The sequence below is a fragment of the Hylobates moloch genome, unplaced genomic scaffold, assembly GCF_009828535.3.
Source record: "Hylobates moloch isolate HMO894 unplaced genomic scaffold, HMol_V3 SCAFFOLD_7, whole genome shotgun sequence".
Classification (NCBI taxonomy): domain Eukaryota; kingdom Metazoa; phylum Chordata; class Mammalia; order Primates; family Hylobatidae; genus Hylobates; species Hylobates moloch.
In genome coordinates, this window is record NW_026652282.1 from 40,642,282 (window position 1) to 40,665,547 (window position 23,266).

The following is a 23,266-nucleotide window of genomic DNA, read 5'->3' on the forward strand; positions in this document are numbered from 1 at the left end:
TTAAGTTTTTTCATTTGAACTTTCTGAGTTGAATTCTGTTTTCTATTGGGATCCAAACTGATAGGATGATTCCTCTATCTTACAGTACTTTCATTGATAGTACTAGATGTAGAACAGTACTATAGAAATTTAGAGAATGAAGAACAAAATCTTGATCTTACAACCTCATTGCAGAAATGGGAAAGACATAAATACACACACAGGGATGTTAAGTCCCCAAACCCAATAAACAAGAGAAGAATCAACCCCATATGTACAGAGACAGGTGCAAGATGCACACAAGTAGGAAAGTGGGGAAGATAAACATGTTTCTCTGAACCTCTGTTCCCACCACAGTGTGATTCACAAGTGCCTGCTTGTGCTGTGAGCTCTCCCATAGGGCAAGATCATCATAACACGCTGTCATCCCAGGGGGTGCCCACATTTTAGCTTGCTTGTTGCTGGGGAAAAGACTTGCTGCTTTGTGTTTCATTTGATGAAGGTAATGCTTCCTTATCGGAAAATCATTCCATTCTAAGGTACTTTATGTTTTCCTGTTTCTCCAAAGTCTGTCATTTCCTACATGGTGTATATCTGTTTCCCTTTGTCATGGTTTAGAGGAAATACCACATTTCATGAAGATTTCATTTATGAGAAGGAAAAATAGCAGTTTTAAAACATTAAGTATTTTGTTGTTGTTGTTTTCTGAAGCAACATAGTGAATCTCATGCATGATGGGCCAATGCTCCTCTCTCTATGACTTCCTGGGGCATGTGCCCATAAACTGGGTGATGAGCCTCTTTGTAGACAGATATTGTTCTTTCATTTTGTGTTTATACAGTGGGGTGTATATCTTCAGCCACTCGTAGCTTAGTGCATTTTCAGTCTTGTTTTAGCCACTGGGCTAAACTGAAGCACAAAGGGCTCTTCATAATTTCTTCCCATTATGGATTTGGGGCAGGGGGGCCTTACAAACACTTTTCTGTGGCTGTGTTTTGGATGGGCCCAGAAAAGCTCATTTCAGTGGTGTCCAGGGATATGTTGTTAGCAATCACTCAAGAAAGCCCACAGGGCAAAAACTCTTGTAAAGCATTAGGATTTTACTTCTCTTAAATTCTTCAGGTAATATAAATGAGGAGAAAACTCTGAGAAGCCCCAAAGGAGGGCCTCTTGTGTTACTGTAATATACACAAATTTAATTTAACTGCACTTCAGAATTCATTTATTCATTCACTTAACAAAAATATATTAGGCACTTACTATGTGCCTGACACTAAGCAGGGTATGAACAACATTTAAAGTCAAAAAGGAATGGCCTTGGCCTTGGTCCTCAAGAAGTTTATAGCCCTGTGGCTTATCTGTTCACTACCATTTAAAGGCAACCCCAGAAGACAAATAACCTTCTTGGACTTCTTTCTTAAGTTGCTCCACTTGTTTTATCATGGGCTATAATAAGTGGTATTGTACATTGCAATTTTATCTTCTTTATTTTATTTAAACATTACAACTACTCTGTGAAGTCAATCCAGTTAGTATAATATCCCCCATTTTATAAGTTAGGACTGAGATACTATGTAAGCCCAAAGATGTACCCTGCAGTCGCAGTTGAGAGAAGTCAGGCCCTGAACCTCACTTGAGAAAAGCCTTTGCTTTCTCCACTTTACCACTGTCTTGTACCTGGGCCCCTGTTACTATTTTCTCGATGTGTTAATCTTGTTCGTCACCTAGAAGACTTTAAGCTCCTAAAGGCTCAGTGTGATCTATTCTTTGAATTACTCAAAACATGTAACACAATGTTGAGCATATTGTTAATCCATATGGATTGGGTATATTGATTTAGCAAGATTTAAGTTAAACATTGAGATATGATTGAGAGAACTGACAAGGTCGTTCAAGCTCATCTCTCCAGGACCTACATATTTAAAACAGCATTGGCATTGACTTCTTCCTTTCCAAATGACATTCTTCTGGATGGGTTTAATTTACTGTGGGTTAGGATAATTGGGAGAGGATGAGACCATTACCTGGGAGAGTTAATGGCTGAAGATCTTACTCATATTCTTCATTGGAAGTTAATGCATGAGTAATTCTCGAGTGGCTTAACCAGGGCCTAGATTTCACTGGGGAGATTATGATTTTAATTTAACATATCCTGCCATACAGTGTGTGAAATATGCAGCCAGCAGCGATCGCTATGAGATGAAAGCCCAGTTGTGTTTATTTTAAGAGACTTGTGGTTCTTTGCCAAAGCCAACATTCCTGGGCAGTGAATAGACTGAGTGAATCATTCAAAGTAGGTGAGAGGTCACAAGTCTGAAAAAAAAAGAAGAAGAAAGCTGAAAGCTTTTCCTGTCAAATGGCAACCTTTGAAAAGGCATTTATAAAGCAAAATCTATTATGGAAATAGGTCTTTTCAAGATGAACCTTCTGCCTGTAAATCCTAAAGACCTCTTCTTTAGCTCCAGATAATTATCCCTGTTGTTGTTCACCTTTCCTGGAAATCAGGGCAGAGAAATACTGTAGTTCCTATCTCTGGCTCTGGACAATGCCCTCATTAGAGAATAGAACAGTATCCATGTTCTTTTTTTTTTTTTTTTTTTTTTTTGAGATGGAGTCTTGCTCTGTCGTCCAGGCTGGAGTGCAGTGGCGTGATCTCGGCTCACTGCAAGCTCCGCCTCCCCGGTTCACGCCATTCTCCTGCCTCAGCCTCCCGAGTAGCTGGAACTACAGGCACTTGCCACCACACCTGGCTAATTTTTTATTTTTTTTTTATATTTTTAGTAGAGACAGGTTTCACTGTGTTAGCCAGGATGGTCTCGATGTCCTGACCTCGTGATCTGCCTGCCTCGGCCTCCCAAAGTGCTGAGATTACAGGCGTGAGCCACTGCGCCCTGCCAGTATCCATGTTCTTGAGGGCAGTGTACACACTTTATTTGTGAGAAGCAGGCTGGCATACTGCCCATGACTTTAATGAGTGTCAGACAAATCTTTGTCACCCACACTGGATTCCTTATGTATCAAGCATTATGGAATATCAACGAGGGCCAGGCATGACATTAAAGGCTCAGGATATGACAACTATTTATTAAGCACCTACTGTGTAGCAGGCATCTATTTAATCCTCTCTCATCCAATAATATGGGTATTCTAAATTTCCACTTAACAGATGAGGAAACTGAAGTTTGTGGAAGTGAAGTCAAGTAGTCGGTTAGTGATCAAGACAAGATTCAATACTGAGAAGGAAGAAAAGAACCCTTTCTATTAGCACCAACTAAAATAGTGGAATAAAAAAGAGTATGCAGTTCATTATCTGACTATATGAAATGCAACTTCTATCTTTATATGAAAGACAAACAAAGAACAAAGCAAATCCTGCCATTCACTCTACCGTAGAACATTAGGGTGGAAGATGCCTTCTGTGAGCCCAGCCTTAAGAGAAATCAAAAGGAAACAAATCACAAAAGATACAAAGTTGGGCCTGTGAGTGAACAGGGCCAGAAACTTGAACTCCAGTGACATGACATGCATAGCAGAAATCCATCCCAGTTATCCCTTGAGATATTCCTTGAGATGAAATGCTAGAGTTTCCAGAGGCTCCATTGAAAATACAGGGCCTCTGGAAGGGGAACTCAATAGGCTGTATCAGATTTTCCCTAAATTGTTTCATTTGGTAATTAGTCATCATCTTATGGAGCAGGAAGAACCTGGCTGAGGGCCCAATGGGATGGATCCCAGTGGGATAGACTGACGCACCTCACTGAAACTGGGTATGATGGAAAGTTCTGGGGCAGGAACAATTTAGGGAAAGCAGTTCCAGGTGGAGCGCAGCCCTTGGGAAGCAGGAAGGCCCCTTCTCAGTGGTGGGGTACAAAGCTCTAGAAGGGAGTCTCAAGTAGAAAGATGGAAGTTAAATTCACCAGAGCTCATTTGTGGGAGCAACAGTGAGGGTGAGCAGTTGGGGAGCATCTTTTAAAGGTTCACATCTGGGCTGTCAATTGAGTTTTGGTGGTGATAGGGTGTGTATTGTGTGTTCACGCACATGCAGGTAAAATTTCCTTTTAATGACTATTTTGTCAGAGCCTTCACTTTCCGTTTTATCACCTCTTCAGTGGATATGTTGGGGAACATATACTGGAAGAGGCTTTTGAGAGCTGTGCTTTGTGGGAATATTCTTGGCAAGCCCTGAGTGTAGACACGGCCTCAGCTGATGATTCTCCAGGGAAACCTGGGCGTTCCCTTCATTTTCAGGTGGGGGATTTGGAGACAACACAGACCTCTATATGAAGGACTGATGCATGTGTATGTTCAGGAGGGGGTTGGGGAAACATTTGGGAGTGATTTTCCTCTGGTCCCTTATGGGTTTGGTGGTACCTCCTGTCTTCCTTTGTTTCTCCCCATCTCCCTGACCACTGTCTCCCTAGCCCCCCATGCCAGATTGATGGAAATAGCATCTTTTGTGGTTTATTTTCTTTTACCCTTTCCTAAAACCTAGCTGATTGAAGACACTGCACCAGTCATTTCCAACATACTCTGCTGCCTCTTCAGCCTGTCATGGGCTCTCCTGATTCAGAGCAGAGGTGGATACTGGCAAGGGACAGGCAGCCCCTAGATGAAGGTTGAGCTGACAGTGGCTGCTTTTACATAGTTTGGAGAACAGGCAAGAGAGAGGAGGGCAGCAGTCTCTGGTACTGAGCCCTGGAGGGGACAAAGGAGCAGCAGCCACAGCACAGCCTGTGGGGAGGGAAAAGGAGAGGGGATTGTGAAGCTGAGCATCTAGCTTCTAGCCAACCTATGAACTACAGAGCTGGCTGTAATCAGCTCCATACACACTGCTTCTTCTTAGAGAACATACAAAGCAAAGCATGAATGTAAGTTGACCATATATATAATTATCAATTATGTATTTAGCATTTGTTTGTGTATTTAATGAACACACATAGGATTGACTATATCCTAGGCATTATCCTAAGGGCTTTATAAATAATAACTCATTGAATTCATCACAACTATGTGAAGTAGTACTAACATTATCTTTATTTTACAGATTAGGAAATGAAGGCACAGGTTAGCTAACTTACTTAAGGTCACACCCTCAGTAAGTGGCAGAGCCAGATACAAACCCCCCAGAATAATGTACTTTGCTACATTACCTCTTTTGCTAGCATGTCAATGAGAAAATGACGGAAGTGCCTAGCACTAAATATACCATGTAAAAATAATAATTGTTGTTATTATTATTATTAGCTAGTGCTCCACTCCTATAATACTTGCAGATGGCTTAAGCACCTGTGAAGAAACAGTTTAGCACAGTTCCAGTTCCGGAAGCCTCGGTTCAGATACTGATTTTACTACTCATTAGCTGTGAGATATTAGACAAGTTACTTAATCTCTCTATGCCTCAGTTTCTTAATATGTAACATGGAAATGATAATAGTCTTTGCCTCATCAGTTTGTTGTGCCTATTAAATAAGGTAATGTTTGTACAGCACTTAGCAAAATGCCTGACACACAGTAAGTGCTCAGTAAATACTTGTTCATGTTACTACCTGTTTCAACTGAATTAAATTAATTTTCCTTTTTCAGAGCTTCTTTTCATTTAGTCAGTCACTTATTTCCAGAAATTTCCTGGTGATATTGCCTTACATTTATTTGTGGAAATGCCAGTATATTTTAAGCTTGCAGGTGAGTTACTCCATTTAATTTTGAAGTTGCTGGGGCAGGTATTGTCCCCTTGTAAAGGATGTGGAAACTGAGGCCAGAGAGATGGAATGACTAGATCAAGCCTATATAGCCAGTCATGGTAGGTTTTTGACTAATATTCCAGAGCTTTTTCCAACATATGCACACCCATACCTACCCCCCTACCCACACACAGACACACCCTTGGGCTCCCTAATCTGGTGTCGCCTGACCTAAATTCTTGAATCTCTTGCTGTCCACATTAGTAGAGACCTATTTTCTCCATGTGCTTCTTTGGAAGATGATGAAAAAGTAACCCTCTGTAGACTCTGCTCCCTCCTTCTCCCCTTTTCCCTCCATTTCACATTTACAGCTTTAGGGACTCACTAAAGCCTGCTTTCAGGGCTAAGAGCCAGACCATTTCCTATGTGGGATTTTCAGGGAATGGTAGAGGTAACCGGACTAGAGACTGCTTTATCATGAATGTTGTTTTTTATGTCAATACTGAGCCCAAATCACGGACCTCACATTTAATTTTTTAGGCAGTAAGTTTGGACTAAATCCAGAGCTTGGCCTTTTACTTTCAGCACTAAGTAGAAGAGATATGAGGGCTGATGGATTGGAGAGGCCTAGTTGGAGAGTGACTGGAGGGGCTGGACTTGGCCTTGTGCTGCATGGAGATCTGCCTTGAGATCCAATCAAGGACTCTGGGAGGAAAGAGAGGTTTGGGTTTTGGGGATATGCCTGTTGCTTCTAGGAGGGCAATTGGGGTTCCCTTGCATATGGTTCCAGATGAGGTTTCATCTCTTTGGCCACAGGACATTTTCTTAAGCTCCATGGCTGGATAGTTGCTGCCTGGAGAGGAGGTGCTTGCTATAAGGGTCCCAGCACATGGAAAGTCTGCTGCATTGGTGTCACCCTGTGCTCTCCAACTAGCCCTTGGCCCCTTATGCTTTCCCCATCCCCTGCTTTCTGACCAGAGTCCTCCTCAAAATACCAATCTTCTTATATCCTCATACTTGAATAACTACTGTTCTCTGGATCTAGCTTTACGTTTTCTAACCTGGTAAGCAAATTCTCATAGGGCTTTGTAGTTGTCAGTGATCATGGATTTGAATGTCACCTTCCTCATGTTAGTCAGAGCTTTCTGGAAGCAAAACCTTACCTGAAAAATTGAAGCTAATGATGGAATTTCAGGCACTGGTATAGACCCCAATGCCTTTCAAATGATTCTACCCAGAATGCTTACTCTTCTGCCCACCCATAGAACCAACTCTGAATTCCTATGTAAACAAAGACATAAGCTTTTTTGATGAAAACCCTAGAGAGGTAGTACAATGTGGTGGTTGGATGTTCTCACTCATAAGTGGGAGTTGAACAATGAGAACACATGGACACAGGGAGGGGAACTTCACACACTGGAGCCTGTTGGAGAGGGGGGAGCTAAGGGGAGGGAGAGCATTAGGACAAATACCTAATGCATATGGGGCTTAAAACTTAGATGATGGGTTGATAGGTGCAGCAAACCACCATGGAACATGTATACCTACGTAACAAACCTGCACGTTCTGCACATGTATCCCAGAACTTAAAGAAAAAAAAAAAAAAAAAAAAAAAAAAACACAACCAAAAAACACAGGTACTCACTAGGAAAAAAAAAAGATTAATTATTCTTATGTAAGCTGTCTTTAGGTAATAAAGCTAAATAAGTGAAGTGAATCCAGGTACTACTAAAATTTTAAGGAAACACTTTCAGAAAAAAAATGTAATGGTTAAGATTAAGGATCAGGGAAGTGAAATGCATCCCACCTTCATTTACGTTTTTCAACCCATTCTGTCTAGTGTGCGCCACTCCATTCTCCCTGGTCTCCCTGATTATACATTGTTTCCTTCCAGTTTCTTCAGACTTGACCCCATGGTCACTGACGGGGACTTGGCACAGGTAGGGAACAATCTCTCTGTATAGCTTACTAGCAGACTTCATTGCCTGTGAAGGTGCTCGGTCATAGCCCATGCAGCAACTCTGCATGGTTAGTCTGCTGCTGAAAGGATGCCTGCTTCTGCATCACGATAGAACTTAGTTGTGGTTAAAGTTCCCCCTAGTCTTGAGATTCTGTGAGCCTTCCTGCCTCCCACCTCTCACCTTCACCAATGACTGGCCCTCCTGAGTGAGGCTGACAATGGAATGTGAGAGGCAGATGCTGAAGTTCCCTCACCCTTCCCTTAAGCACTGTCTGTGGAGATGAGAGGAAGTTCATGATGGAAAGTCACCACAGCAGTGAGTGGTTCGGGAGTAGTAAGTAGTATTCATTTCAAATGCCAACCTTAATTTGAAAAGGTAGCCTCATAATGAATGTCACTGTGCATGGGAGTGTTCTCAGGGATGACCCCATTTTTCTGGGATGACAGGTGGGAAGAGCCACCCAGGACTTAACAATGACACTTCTGTGTGACAGACTGGACAGAAATCAAGCATTCTCCTGAGGTCATGACTTTTATGTTTGTCTCATGAAGTCTGAGAGAGGCGGTAGATTGGAAGAGGGAGAGTTACATGCCACAAGCAACAGGGGGCAATCTGTTCAGCAATCAGGGAGAATGGAGTGGCAATAAATCCTTGCCTGAATGCGGCGGACAGGAAAACCATGCCCCAGATGGCAGCATAAACATTCAATTATGCATCAGATGCTTGGCAGAGGACATTTGGGTCCTTGCTTTCTTCCCCAGGCATCAGAACCTTCCCTCTGAGGGCCCACAGACAGAAGATAAGGCCAGATGCCAGGCCCCAAAGGACAGGCAATGAAGCATAGTAAAAAATGGGGGCACTAGGTGAGGATTTTAGGTCTAGTCCACTGTTTACCAACTGTGCGACCTTGGGCTGGTCTTTCAACCTTTCTGAGCCTTTCTGTCTTCATCTGAAAGATTATGATATGATTTCTACTTTGCAGGGATAGAGTGAGGGCAAGATGAGCATCATAGGTTGTGTTCTGCAGAAGTAGAGCTTGCAGTGATAATTCTGTGCCAATGATTTATTAAGAACGTGCCCCCAGGGGAGATCAGTAAGGCAGTGGGGGAAGTAAGACAGGGGTGAGAAAGAAGCTAAGCAAGTCCCAGCTTCAGCTTCATTCTGTAGGAGAGCTCAACAGGGTACATTATACACTCAATTAACTCAACTTGGAGGGTGTTGGCTTTCCTGTTCTAGTCAGTTACCAGCCAAAAGCCTGAAGGTAAGGGGTGGTGGTGAATGTAAACTCCCAGGCATTTCCAGTTCTCTGTATCTGAGGGATGGCTCCAGGTTTGGTGTGGGCTGTTAGAAGCCAAAGGACACTGAAGCTGGGAGAGGAGTTCATAGAAAAAAAAATATAAAGAATAAAAAGATCTGGACTAGAAACTAAAAATTACAGTATCTTCTACAATGAAAAAAATATTTGTATTGGTCAGGGATTCATCATGGATTACCCAAATCACATGGATCTGCTTTCAACCAGGAACAGAGTACCAGCTCATGCCCCTAGACCTCCATAAGAGAGTAAAATCTTCAACTATCTGTAAGTGATCTCATATTGAAAGCCTGGACAAAAAAAGGAACATTTAGGGAAGGTTGTCTAAGGGAAAAGCCATTTCTTTCTTCCAGTAAGCACATTGTACACTGTCCTGGAATGAGACAGAGAATAGACATACTGAATGGTCCATATTAATGTAACCCCTTTGAGAATTGCCTTCACTGTGTGGTGCTTGATGCTATGAAAGACCAGCAACCAAAGACATCTAGAAACACATTGTATTAAGAAACATTAGGTTTGTTGAGCTAGTGGCCACAAAAGAGAGAATACAGAGGAATCCTAAGGCCCTTGGAAAGAAGGAGCAGGCAGGGGCCCCTCATTGGGATTAGGCTTACTCCAAAAGATTCTCAGGAGGAATTAGGAAGCAGGGACCAATTATGGATTGGACACTCTCAAGAAGCAGGGGCAATTCTGTGTTTGGGCATCTCAATAGTTTTTATACAGAACAAATAAGGCTAGAGCTGTCACAGGTAAGGGAACAGCAGTCACTCATGTTATTCAGAGAAGGAGAACGTTTAGTTATTTTTGTGATTACTGGGTGGCTTTATCTTTATCTTGTTCCAAATATGATCATGGAATGGTCTTGTCCCAGCACTGTTTATGTTAGTTGAGAACATCATGGTCTGGCTGCCAGCAGGACCATTTCTCACTCTCTCTGGTTGTCGGCAGGGATGTATTTTATTTCCTTCCTCAATGGCATATACTTTTTTCTCATCAAAGTTAAAAGAAACAGCCCTGCTAGTTCTACAGCAGCAGTAGAAATTCTAAGGAGCGTGCTAGCCCTTGCGCCACCTGGAATATGGCACAAAATATCCCATAGGAATTTCATTCAAAATTTAATACCAAGAAAAAATATCTACTTAAGGAATGATAGTCTTTCTTCTTCATGATAGCAAGGTCTAGGCAACACATCCTACTTTTTTCTTCTTCGTCTGCCTTTTAGGATGCCCAGAGCCATATGTGAAGCTCCTTTGACCTTTTTGGTTTGCACATATGCAGTCAATTTTCTCCCTGATATTAATTTTCTATTTCTATTTGGCTATTTTTTTGTTGTTGTTGGCTTCTTCAGATCAAATTGGAGAAGGAATGAATAAATTCTGCATTAAGCCATGTTGTACAGCTTGAAACGAACACAAAATTAGATCGTGCATTAGTTCCCAGTTATTTTATGAATGTAACGTGCCTCTCTTAATTTAAGGGGAGAGCATCTATCTTTTCTTTCTTCAATTTCCTTCCTTCCCATAACATAGCACAAAGAAATGTTAAATAGATGTTATTTGGAAACTTTGTTTTTGATGCAAGATATTTTGGGGATTCTTGCAGGCAGACAGTAGAGGTCACCATGGAGCTGTGCATGATGGAGCCGCCTCTCATGGACCTGGTAATTTAGCTGGATCGGTCTGAAATTGCATGAGGTTTAATCATTCAATTCAGATGAGTATACTTTTTGCTCTGGTCATTCAACAGACAGCACTTTGTGATGGTTGCCTTTATGTCACTTTGCTAATACAGTTGTTTGGAGGAGAGAAAGCAGCTTTTATATATTGTTTATTGAAAAAAAATCCATCTTAAGCACTAAGGAACTCTGGGAAAAATGGTTACAAAATGTGTTTACTTAAATATTGTGAAACGAGGATGGAAATTCGCAGTGCAGGGTATTTGTCATCTGCTCATGACTAGCAGATGGCCGCCTCCTCCTCATCCTCCTTTGCGAGCCGAATGACTCACATCTTACAGGGTGTGCAAAATGAAATTTCGAAACTCTCCAGAGTAGAGGTGGCAGTGCCATAACTCCATGCGGGAGGAGTGTGCCAGCCAGATTACTTTGCCAGCCAGCATGCTGCCAAAACTTCACAAAATGTCTCTCATTGGAAAAAAAAAAATGTGTTTGGATGTCTCTCCACACATGTTCAATCCACCATCTCTGAAAGGATACAGGGTATATTTCAGGCAGTGGGGAAGCCTGTGTGGGTGAAAGGGAGCAGGTGGTCTGCTGGCCCGGAGCTGGGTAGTAATCACTTCTACCAAGGTGAATCACAGAAGATGGGCTCACCTATTTTGGCTTGTCAGCCCTAGAATGTTTATAGGTCTGTCTCCAGCCATCAACAGAGCTGTCATATGCTCTAATAAATAAGAGATTAAATACAGTTTAAAGAGATACAAGTCATTTAAGTTCAAAGTTTTTCTTTTTCTCTTTTAATTAAAAGAAACTCCAGATCTGCTACACCAAAAAATAAAGGCTGTATTACAGGCAATTGTACTTGTTTTAAAAATAGAGCCCTGCCAGTCAGGTGGACTAACAGATAACTTGATTTTTAGCTGCAGATCCTACTTTCCTTCATCTGATAGCTAGTCACCAAAGATTTCTCCCTCATCTCCACCCCCTACCAATGAACTGCACCTCCCAATATTTACACCTTTGTGTAGTATCCTCCTTTTGAAGTCAAAAGAAGTCTTTGAGCTTTCACCTGGGTCTCTTGGAACACTTGCTCTGGAGGAAGCCCACGGCCACGTAGGAAGTCTGACTACCCTGAGACCTCTATGTTTTGAGGGAGCCACATGTCACATGAAGAGACTGCATGGAGAGAGAAATTCCTGGCAAGCTCCTAGGTGTTTCAGGCTGTTGAACAAGATGTGACTAAAGAAGCCATCTTGAACATCCAGCCTAGTTGAGTCTTCTGATGACTCCAGCCGCCATCTACTGCAACCACCTGAGAGAACCCAAGAACTACCTAGCTGAGCCGAGTCAACCCATAGAACCATGACAGATAATAATACAGACGGTCCCTGACTTATGGTGGTTTGACTCATGATTTTTTCAACTTTAAGATAGGACAAAATCATTCGCATTCAGTATGCTCTTTGACTTATCTTGGGGCTAAGTCTGAATAAACCCATCATAAGTTTAAAATATTACAAGTCAAAAGTACATTTTCAACTTATAATGGGTTTATCCAGATGGAGCCCCATGGTAAGTCAAGAAGCATCTGTAAATTATTTTAAGCCACTATGACGTATTCCCCAAAACATAGATAACCTAAGCACTGTGACACTTTACACACACACACACACACACACACACACACACACGAGAGACAGAGAGCAAGAGAGAGATCAAGTGGCTAAACAATAACTGATAGGCAGATTATGTTAAAACTTAGTAGTTGGAAGCACTTTTGTTGTGGCTTGAACCTCAAATATTTTCTAGGGGACCTTAGACTCTAGTGATATGATGAACAGAAACTCGTGAGTATATATAACACAGTGAATTTAAAAAATGCTCTTTGGTGCTGCATGAGATGGGGGCATACTCTGTGAAGCTAAGGAGTAGCAGAGAACCTGGAAGTAATTAAATACAGCAGTACACTTGTCAGCCGTGGGGCCTCCATTCTTTATGTTGGGTACCTAGCCATCTGAAACATGTAGGTAACTGGAAGATGAGAAAAAAGGTCCTGACAAGTTATTTAGAGTAATGAAGAGAGAATGTTATCAAAAAAGATTAAAGGTTCTGTATTAGGAGAGCCTAGCTGAACAATGGTTAAGGAATGGCAGCATGCAAGAATGTTAGTGCCAAAGAGAAAGACACACATTAGTCATTTGTAGGATTGGGTTACAGCCAATGAGAGAGGGAGAAGAAGGGGCACAGAGAGCAAGGGAGTCAAGAGGAACAGACCTAGGATGTATAAATGGTAGCATTTTTAGGTTAAAATCTTTCCAGTCAACCACAACCGTTACATTGAAACAAGCAAAGTTTAGTGTAGCAGAAAGGGTACCAAAACACAAATTGGAAGGTCTTTGTTCAGTTACTAACAGGTAGTATAAACCTGGCAAGTCACTTATCCTCTCTGGGTCTCAAGAAGACATATCATAACTTGTACAGGATTTTACAAAGGCAAAATATTATTGTGAATTCTAAGAAAATTAGGAGTTGTACTTTATGAAATCTAAACTTCCTTTCAGCTGTAAAATCTTGTGATCCTGAACCATGAAAACAGAAGACAGTTTTAAATTTTAAAAATTAGATAACTAGGCTTGTAAACTGAAGTATGTATAAAATCTGTTATTGAAATTAGGTAATACATATAGAAAAAAATGTAGGAAAGGGCAAGGATGTTTATTTTATTTCCTGATATATCCCAAGCATTTTGAACAATGCCAACACGTGGCAGGCACTAATAAAAATACTTGTAGGCTACGTTAATAAGCAATTCCTGAAAAACCTAGGGAAAAAGTGACCTAAAAAGTAGTCATATCCACTATAAGTCTGTCCTTATCTTTTGTTTTTACAAGTTTTTCTCAGTTCTATTGCTTTGGCAGACACTGATAGCCAAATTTCTAAACAATACTTAGTCTTGCTTCTCTTTCTCATTTTAAAGATAAATAAGGAAGCATATATTTTTCCTGATTAATGTTAATTCCTTAACTTATGATTTTTTATTTAAACGTTTTTAAAGAAAAAATTCAAACACATAAAGTAAATAGAATAACCCTTACCCAGATTCAGTAATTATTCACATTCTACAACTTTAGTTTCATTTATACTTCCACTACTTCTTACTCCCACTGGACTATATGTGATTGTATTTTAAAGTAGATTTCCCCCCATCTAATAAAACAGAAGCTAATAACTGTTTAGTATTCTGCTTATCTTATCCTAGTGTACTCATTCGTGGTGTTTCATTTTCCCAATTTTTCAGTACATTACAAAGTTGCAAAGAACATCCCCAGGGTGCTATTTTTTCTGACTCTGGATTAAGTAACATTGCAATAATTTTAGAAAGGCTCTCTCTTAATGATTCCTTTGTATCTAGGATTTCATAGCTCTTCTCTTTAGAAAGGGATTCACATCAGTCAGGGTTCTTGGTTGCAAACATCAGAACTTACTATGGTTGGTTAGGCAGAAAATATATCTAACATATATTATTAGATGTCTCAATAAAACCTCTTGGAGGAACAGACCAGCCTCAAAGATATATGGGAAGGCACAACACCAAAATGATGCTGCAGGATGGGTCCAGAAAGGATGCCGCCATTGTGACCACTGGGCACAGACACCAAAAATTGTCCCATTGATCCTGGACATGGATGCTGAACTGCTGCCATCATGGCCCTTGAAAGTCATTGCTTCTGCCATCATTTTCTTTAGAGATTGGTGAGACCCCACAGTGTTTAGAGACTCCATAGTGTTTAGAGACTCCACAGTGTCTGTTTCCTCATATTTGTCTCTTTTAAACTCATGTAAGTGCACCTCATTGGCTGAGTCTAATACAAATATTTGCACCTTAGCTTCAAGAAAGGCCAGGAAAGTGAGTTTGGGACTCCTATGTTGGGAAAGCAAAGCTCATAAGGTGAGCCATTCCTCAAACTCAGGTGTTTCAAAGGTCTGGATGGCTGCAAATTATGACATGTGTTTATTAACATATCTTTAAATCTAAAATGATCTTTGAAGGAATTCTTAGAATGTATGAAAGGGAAAACACAGCTGACATTTTTACCTCCATACTATGAACAATTTGTTCATTTCTTCTAAGGTTAAAAAAATTGCATTTTTTTTTTTTTTTTTTTAGATGGAGTTTCACTCTTGTTGCCCAGGCTGGAGTACAATGGCGCAATCTCGGCTCACTGCAACCTCCACCTCCCCAGTTCAAGTGATTCTCCTACCTCAGCCTCCCGAGTAGCTGGGATTACAGGTGCACGCCACCCCGCCCAGCTAATTTTTGTATTTTAAGTAGAGACCGGGTTTCACCATGTTGGCCAAGATGTTCTCGATCTCCTGACCTTGTGATCTCCCCCTCCTCAGCCTCCCAAAGTGCTGGGATTACAGGCATAAGCCACCACGCCTGGCCAAAAATTGCAATTCTTTTACTTTTGTTGTTGTTCACCTATCCTATTTTACCTTGCTTTAATATCTTTTATCTTCTAGATCCTCTCTAAAACCTTCGAACCTCTCAATCATCTTAGAAGTCTTCCCCATGTAATAGCATTCCCTCTTCTTGTCAGCCTCCCCTGGTCTACCACCTTGTAGTTTTTCCTTTTCTTTTTTCTTTTTTTTATTTTACTTTAAGTTCTGGGATACATGTGCAGAACGTGCAGGTTTGTTACATAGGTATGCATGTGTCATGGTGGTTTGCTGCGCCTATCAACCCGTCATCTAGGTTTTAAGCCCTGCATGCATTAGGTATTTGTCCTAATGCTCTCCCTCTCCTTGCCCTGCTGCCCCCACCCCCCGACAGGCCCCGGTGTGTGATGTTCCCTTACCTGTGTCCATGTGTTCTCATTGTTCAACTCCCACTTATGAGTGAGAACATGCGTACTACCTTAAAGTTTTTCTAAAATAATTTTATTCTAAGCCATTCTTTGATGCAATATTTTCTTTGCTCTACAATTTTCTCTCATTTAAAATATATTTTTCTAAGGCATATATGCTTCCCTTGATAAAGAAGGATGCATCTCAGATGCTACAAAAAGATGATGTTAACTGATATATGCTAACTCACTCTACAGTAGTTTTACAATTGTGGGCATGTTGAGATATTTTTACTAAGTTAACGTAGTGAGCTATATACTTTCTATTAAAAAAGAAGGAAAAAAGCAGACTAAGGAGATAAGACATTCACTCTTGGAGACTTATGAAAATATTGCAGAACATTTGTAATTTATATCAAACCTCTTTAGTTTGCCCTACGCTATGCCTTATGTCCCTTTATGCTGCTTACTGAATGAATACGCTCACTCTTTCAAATGAAATTTGGATAATAATTTTAATTTCAAATGGTAGACAAAGATCACTTTACCATATGTGAAAAAATATCGAAATGTGTTTATTACACATTATCAGGAGCAATAAAATAAATATACCAAAAGGTCACTCTAGAAAATGATTTTGTGAATAAAATAACATGGCAGGCTTCCCCTGAGAGATATAAACCATGAAACCACCATGAAAAGATTTATCTCTCAGTTGATTTTTTTCTCTGTATCACTAAAATACCAAACTCAGCTACTTACATAATAATCAGTGTAACAGTCATTTTTAAATGTTTGAATTATCCTCTACTTCCCTTAAGAAATATAATTTAATAGGCAATTCAGTGAAAATATACTATTGAAATGCTTGGACTAAAATCAGCCATGAGCTAAAGTCTGTTTTATACTGTTTAGATTTTTTGGGGGGAGGGGTAGGGTCTTTGTTTGTCATCAGTGAATGCAAATGAAACATTTAGGAGACAGAGGTCAAACGGAATGTCAATGTGAAATATGAATAAGACCAACTTTATTCTGACCAGTAAGCTTCTGAACTTTACTAAAACAGTTTCGTGATAGTAAAGGATTTGAATATTTTGCATTTTTTATTGCTAGTTTGAGAAAAATTATTAAAATATAATGCCTTTCCATAAAAATGTTACACTGAAAAGGCTTATTCTGAAACAAACAAAAAATGAGATTTACAATCTCCAGTAGACAGTGAGGGAGGTAAAAGAAAAAAAAAAGCTGGAAGAATTTAAAATAAAGATACAGTTTGTATTAGTTTTATATTGTTGTGGAACAAATTGCCACAAATTTAGCAGCTTAAAACAATACTTATTTATTATATTACAGCTTCCATAAGTCAGGATTCCAGTCACAGCTTAGCTGGATCCTCTCAGAAGGCTGCGATCAAGGTGTCAGCCCGACTGAGTTCTCATCAGAGGCTCAACTAGGAGAGGATCTGCTTCCAAGTTCCCTCAGGTTGTTGGAAGGATTCATTTTCTTGTGGCTAAGCTCACAGCAGCTTTCTTCTTCAAGGGCATCAGGAGAGTGGAGAGCAAGTCTACTCAGAGACTTCCATACAAATCATAAGGTAATCACATGAGGGACATACCATCATCTTTGCCATATTCTGTTGGTTACAAACAAGTCACCAGTCCCACCTGCACTCAAGGGGAGGAGGTTATACAGGGTGAACATGGGGGCCATCTTAGAATTCTGCCCACTTTACAGTTGAAACAGTATTTTTTAAAATGCCAATGAAATCCAAGATAGAGAGTTTATCTTGGATAAACTTTTAGCACCTTTTGATTAACATACCTGTTGGACTTTACAACTGTAAGATTAGTAAGCACAAGATGCCCCAGTATTTCAAGGATTTAAAGGGAACATGGTAAAAAGGTACTCTTTGCTATGCAAAATCTAGCAATCTAGCATTGCTGTGGCCCTGGCCAGTTTGCAGCTCTGTCCAAAAGAGGGCTGCTGAGTCCAGCCCTGTCCACAGTGTATACAGGCACACCTGAATACATCATGCACAGCAATCCTGTTTGTGGCACCACTGATGAATTACCCCTACTCAAGTGAACAGGCATTGAGACCCTAAGGGGACCACAGGGTCTGGTTCATTCACCACAAACACAGTCTTCCTTAAATGTTAGCAATGAGTTTAGTCATCTCATTAGGAGACTTGAACAGAAGTGAAGGTAAACACTCTTCATGTGTTTAAGGAGGAAGAGGAGGAACAGGAAATTTGGAGTGGATAAAGTGTGAAATATCCTTGTGGGCAGTGGGAAAGTAGTTTGAGGAGAGAAATGTAAGGTTTTCTGTAAGACTACCAGGTGGTATCAAATGCCCATTTGGGGTTGGTATGCATCAACTTATAAGCATACCAATTTGTCTGGTAGTGTAGTTCCCTAGCAAAGTTTAGCTGCATGGGTATGGCACAAAGTGGGCAAATGTTTGAAAATTTCCAGTGCTTACCATTTGGAGTAAGGGAGAGAGAAGCAAAGGGGATAACAGAATTTCCAAGAGAATGTATATGAATTTATATAGTAATGAACTGAGGGAGCTAAGCTGGACAAGAAGTGAAGTCAGAATCAATTGGATCAAAGTGGAAAAGTCAATAATCAATCAGGTTGAAAAATGGTAATCTATGTGTGAGATTTTGGGAAGGTAGCATGTGCTCAAATATGCATTCATCAAGAGCTAGAAAATGTGATAATATAGATGAGTTACTTTGGGAAAACCTTGTCAATTTGTCAAATTTCTTGTTAAAATACATATTCTTGAAAAGGGAAAAAAAACTATGTTCTTTTCAGTTAGCACCTTAGCTTATAGCTAGCTGTAACTGAAATCTAATAAGCAATAGAACCTTGAACATGGGCCTAGGAAGCAGGCCAATTCAAACAAAGATCCATTTGCCAAAAAATCTACTCAACTTGGAGAATGGCCAGCATGATAAATTGCCAATTGTAGTATTATTGAGTCACCAAACATTGTTTCTGTTTACCAGTATAAAATCTGTAGCAATTTATGTTGAATGAGACAGTTCACCAGCCACTGAAGCTTTTCAAATGTTTTATTTTAGTTAGTATAGTTCAGCTTAGGTTTCATTTTTAATTTGCTGCAGCCATTTTACCATAGCCCTTTTGCAATAGATTTGTCAGTTCAACTCAATTGGACCTTATTTTCTGTGTGATTCACATTTTAGACATCAAGTACTCTTCAACTGCCTATTGGGAGACAATTTCCACAGCTCTCTCATGTTTCTGCACAACTTGTAAGCAAGACAAGACTCTCTTATCTTCTGGACTATATTTTCAAGAATACTCATACAGTGAACAGTGTCTTCTTCCTGAGCGAAGGGCATAAATGCTTACTTTCCATTTTAAAAGATTCAAGTTCCCTAAGCTCGGAATTCTTCTGTAATGCAACCCATTGTGTGTGCAGGTATCACCTGGCATTCTTCCCATTACCCTGTGGGAATTGGAGCTCGGGGAATCTTCATAGAAATTCTGATAGTCTAGCTACTGCTATTTCTATGAGTAATAAATTGTTTCTGACCCAGAAGTCTTGTGTCTTCTGCTGGCACCCATGAAACTGTGAGGCTAAATTGTTAGATTACAAGTGGGGTAAAATCTTGGACGCTTCCCAGTTCTTGACACTGACTAAAATACATGCATATTTGTTTTATCAAGTCAGTTTGAAAAAAAGTCTATGAATTAAAATAATTACAAAATTCTAAGGACTGAATTTGTAATATATTGGATGAACAAAACCGTCTACCTTGGTTCTGAAATTCTTGATAGTTGAGATATGTGTAACATTTGTAATTTGAAATACACAAGGAATTCTCTATTTAAAAGGTCATATATCCAAAGTATTGAAAAATCTAGAATACATTAAACTTTAGCTATCCATGGTGAAAGGCAGTGGCAAAACAGCTGCAGAAAAGCTGAAACTAGATTCAATTAAATCTTTGTGCCAAAACCAAGTGCAAGAAAATCTCCCAAAGCTGTTAAAACTATACAGCTTATTTGCTATAAATTTTATAAATGGTTAAATAAAACAAGTTTTGAAGTAATTTGGTAAATTGACAAATTTTTCACTCATTGATTTGTTGTAGCTAATGAGGGATGGTGGGGAGTGGAGAAGGGTTCAGAGAACTTGGGAAGGATGTAAAAATGGAGGTATGTGGGGCAAATGCCCCCAACTACATGTCTTAATCAAGAACACCAGCCTATGGTCAAGGGAATTTTCATATACAGATGAGAGCTAGTCTCACTTGATCTTTCTGCATTAAAGCTGTTACAAAACAACTTCTTTATCAAACGAATATAATCACATTTAGTAGAGGCTGTAGTTAAGACCTGAGGCTATACTGACCTGGGTTAGAGACCTGGCTTTTACTTTTTTACCTAATCTCTCTAAGCCTCAATTTTTCAGTTTTAAAAGTGCAGATAATCATAGCATGTGTTTCCCAAGGATGTTGTAAGGATTAATTGAAATATCCATTTAAATTGCTTAGCATGATACCTGCTATGTAGAAAGTGCTTAATAGCCTTAACAATATATATCATTAAGAAATTTCCTTGGAATGGGAATTTCAAACCACTTTGTCAAATATACTTACTTCCTCACTTACTTTTATGGTTTGGTAGCTTTTTCTTTACACATTTAGGAGGTGGGGAAGCACAAAGATATAGCACTTTCTTTTTTTTTTCCTTTGAGACAGAGTCTCGCCCTGCCACCCAGGCTGGAGTGCAGTGGTGCGATCTCGGCTTACTGCAACCTCTGCCTCCCAGGTTCAAGCTATTTTCCTGCTTCAGCTTCCTGAGTAGCTGGGACTACAGGTGCACGCCACCACGCCTGGCTAATTTTTGTATTTTTAGTAGAGATGGGGTTTCACCATGTTGACCGGGATGGTCTCGATCTCCTGACCTTGTGGTCCACCCGCCTTGGCCTCCCAAATGCTAGGATTACCGGCATGAGCCACTGCACCTGGCCAGATATAGCACTTTCTAAAAGGTCTATAAATCTTTCTAAAGATTAATATTGAGTGTGATCAATGTGTTTTAGGGAATCCAGATACTGCACACCACTTTGCAAATGTTTAGATTTTAGCAGAACAACAAATGGACTTTGCAAAGACTCTGTCTTTTAATTATTAAACCTCTATTTATTAAAAAGAAATTAGGCCAGGCACAGTGGCTCACGCCTGTAATCCCAGAACTTTGGGAGGCCGAGGTGGGTGATCACCTGAGGTCAGGAGTTCAAGACCAGCCTGGCCAACATGGTGAGACCACAGCTCTACTACAAATACAAAAATTAGTCAGGCGTGGTGGCAGGCACCTGCAATCTCAGCTACTTGGGAGGCTGAATGAATTTACAGATACTCAGGAAGGCACACATTATATAAGTTAAAATTCAGTTCAACTATGAGTGACAGAAAACCCTAATGAGCAGTAGCTTAAACATACAATGTTTACTCCCTCAAACAAAATGTTTGCCTGATATGTAGCTGGTGTGAGGCTCCATGGTGTCAGGGTCCCAGGTTTCTTTTATCTATGGCTTTGCCATCTTTATCACATGAACCATAATGACTGCTTGAGCTTCTTATGGTCTAAAATGGTTTCTTGAGTTTCCTATCCCCATCCAGTCAGAAAAAAAAAAAAAAAAAAAAGGAATGGCTGATGAAGCGCTTGCTTTTATTTTAAGAACACTTCCTGCAAGTTGCACATACCAATTCTGTTTGCATTCTTTTGGCCACAACTTACCTACTTGGCCATGCCTAGCTTCAAGAGAAGAGAAATGTAGTCATTATTTTGAGTAGTTATATGTCCAGATGGAAATCAGGGGAGCTATCACACACACACACACAAAAGCACAAAACAGATATTGGGGACAACTCATCTTCTTTGCCTCATACACTGAAATTAAGCCAGATTGGTCTTGTTTGTTTTTGAAAGAAAGTAACACTGTTAATAAGAGAGACCTTGGTATTGTCTAATCAAACTTCTCTCTTTTCGTGGATGAGACTCATGTTGTCTGAGTTCAAGTTCAGGTATCATCTACTCCTTGAGCTTGTATGCGTGATACTACACACTACAACCTAGCACAGAGAGGATGAGAAGACAAGAAATGAGAACTTGTGTTACTTAGTATTTATTTATAATAGTAGTTTTAAAAATGCTGTCTTGACACAGTTTTGAGGACCTGGAAATAACATTTTAAAGTAAAAATTTTAAAGTTTAAAGAAGAGCTTTGCCACTTAAATGGGGGAGCTTTGTCTGGAAAATACATTGAGTTGAAACACTTCATCCTTGGAAGGATTATACACGATGAACAATTGCAAGTAAATGTGTGCTTTAGAGCGATGTGAACGGGCAGTTAGTCAGGTGCCCTCATTTAAGAGGCCAAAATCCTGACTCAGAGGAGGTGTCCTTTGCCCAGAGCTTCTTAGCTAATCTGACCAAATGTTGGGAAATATATCTCACCTAACCCACTATTCCTTAATTATGGATTTTGTGAAAAACAATAGAACATGTTAAGGAGTAATTCATATTAGTTTGATTTATTACAATTTTTTAGCTTTAAATTACAGTTTTCTTATAATTATGAAATGTTTTAGAATCCTTTGAATCTAAGTATTTACTTGTTTCCTAAATAAAACATTTGTACAACATTTGATGTTTTACTTATGAAATATCTTCCTCCCCCAAGAAAATTAAAACTTTTTCTCTCTATTTAAAAGCTAAGAAATGATGTTTTAAAGGAAAAATGAAATTATTTTCTGTTAGCTTCTTTTTAAGGTAAAATAGCTTTTTTACTCTGATATTGTGGTAATGGACAGAAAATTACATACAAAAATATTCTGGGAGAGCGTTCTCCTAGTTGGTTTTAAATCATTGTGCTACCTGAGAGGTTTTTAGATTTTATAGGAGCTATTTTGTCCACCAGTATTAATGTGACACAGTGTAGTTATGAAAATATATTGAAGGACAAAAAGTGGACACAAAGTGATTTTTGTAACCTGGGCAGTTAATGAATGTGCCAACGTTTTCTAGGAAGGGACAGCAAGAATATTCTGCCCTGTAGTTAAAATACTGGCTGGCTTTTAATGTCTTCATGCTTAATCGTGATCACTTTCTTGCACTGTGATGTTTTTACGTGAATATGTTAAAATGGAAGTCTACCATACTACTTTATAAAATGTTTTCTGTATGCCAATAAACTGAAAATATGGATCAACAACAACAACAAAAAATGCGTCTTGACACAGTTTTGAGGCCCTATGTAGGGTTTAGTCAGTTCTCACTGAGCAATCGGTTAAGCTCATATCCCTAACCACCTCCCTTATGAGACTCTCACCCTCCTGGCCACCATACACTTTTCCTAATTACTCTAAGGGCAGGTATCAGATAACCAGAGGCAGCTCCTATACCCTGGAGCCCACTGAAAGTGCTCAAATTAGTCAATCCTAAGCCTGCGTATCCTGCCTCATCCATTCCTTCCTGCAGAAACCACAATAAAGACACTTGTCCACAGTTCTTCCCTCTTCCTTTGCCTCATGACCAACCTTGGTGCTTCCCCTGAGTGGCCCTGTGTGGCATGTCGTGTTCTTCCCAGGGAACTGTCAGTATAAGAAACTGTAAAACTCCTTCTGGTTTCTCTCTGTTGATCTGCATCTGGCCTCACCAGGTAACATAACTAAAACAGTATTAAATTATACTGAGTTGGAAGAATAACAATTTGTATTTAATATAAATGCTCTTCCAGCCATAATCTTTGAGGCACAAATG

General features: G+C 39.8%; 1 long non-coding RNA gene across 1 annotated transcript; it reads left to right on the forward strand.

Annotated features, from left to right (window-relative positions):
* The first annotated feature begins 403 nt into the window (after positions 1-403).
* LOC116811276 (uncharacterized) lies at positions 404-17,685 on the forward strand. The gene is made up of 3 exons (XR_004370450.1): positions 404-481; positions 5,563-5,661; positions 16,818-17,685. It is a non-coding gene; the product is annotated as an uncharacterized LOC116811276 (long non-coding RNA).
* The last annotated feature ends 5,581 nt before the right edge of the window (positions 17,686-23,266 follow it).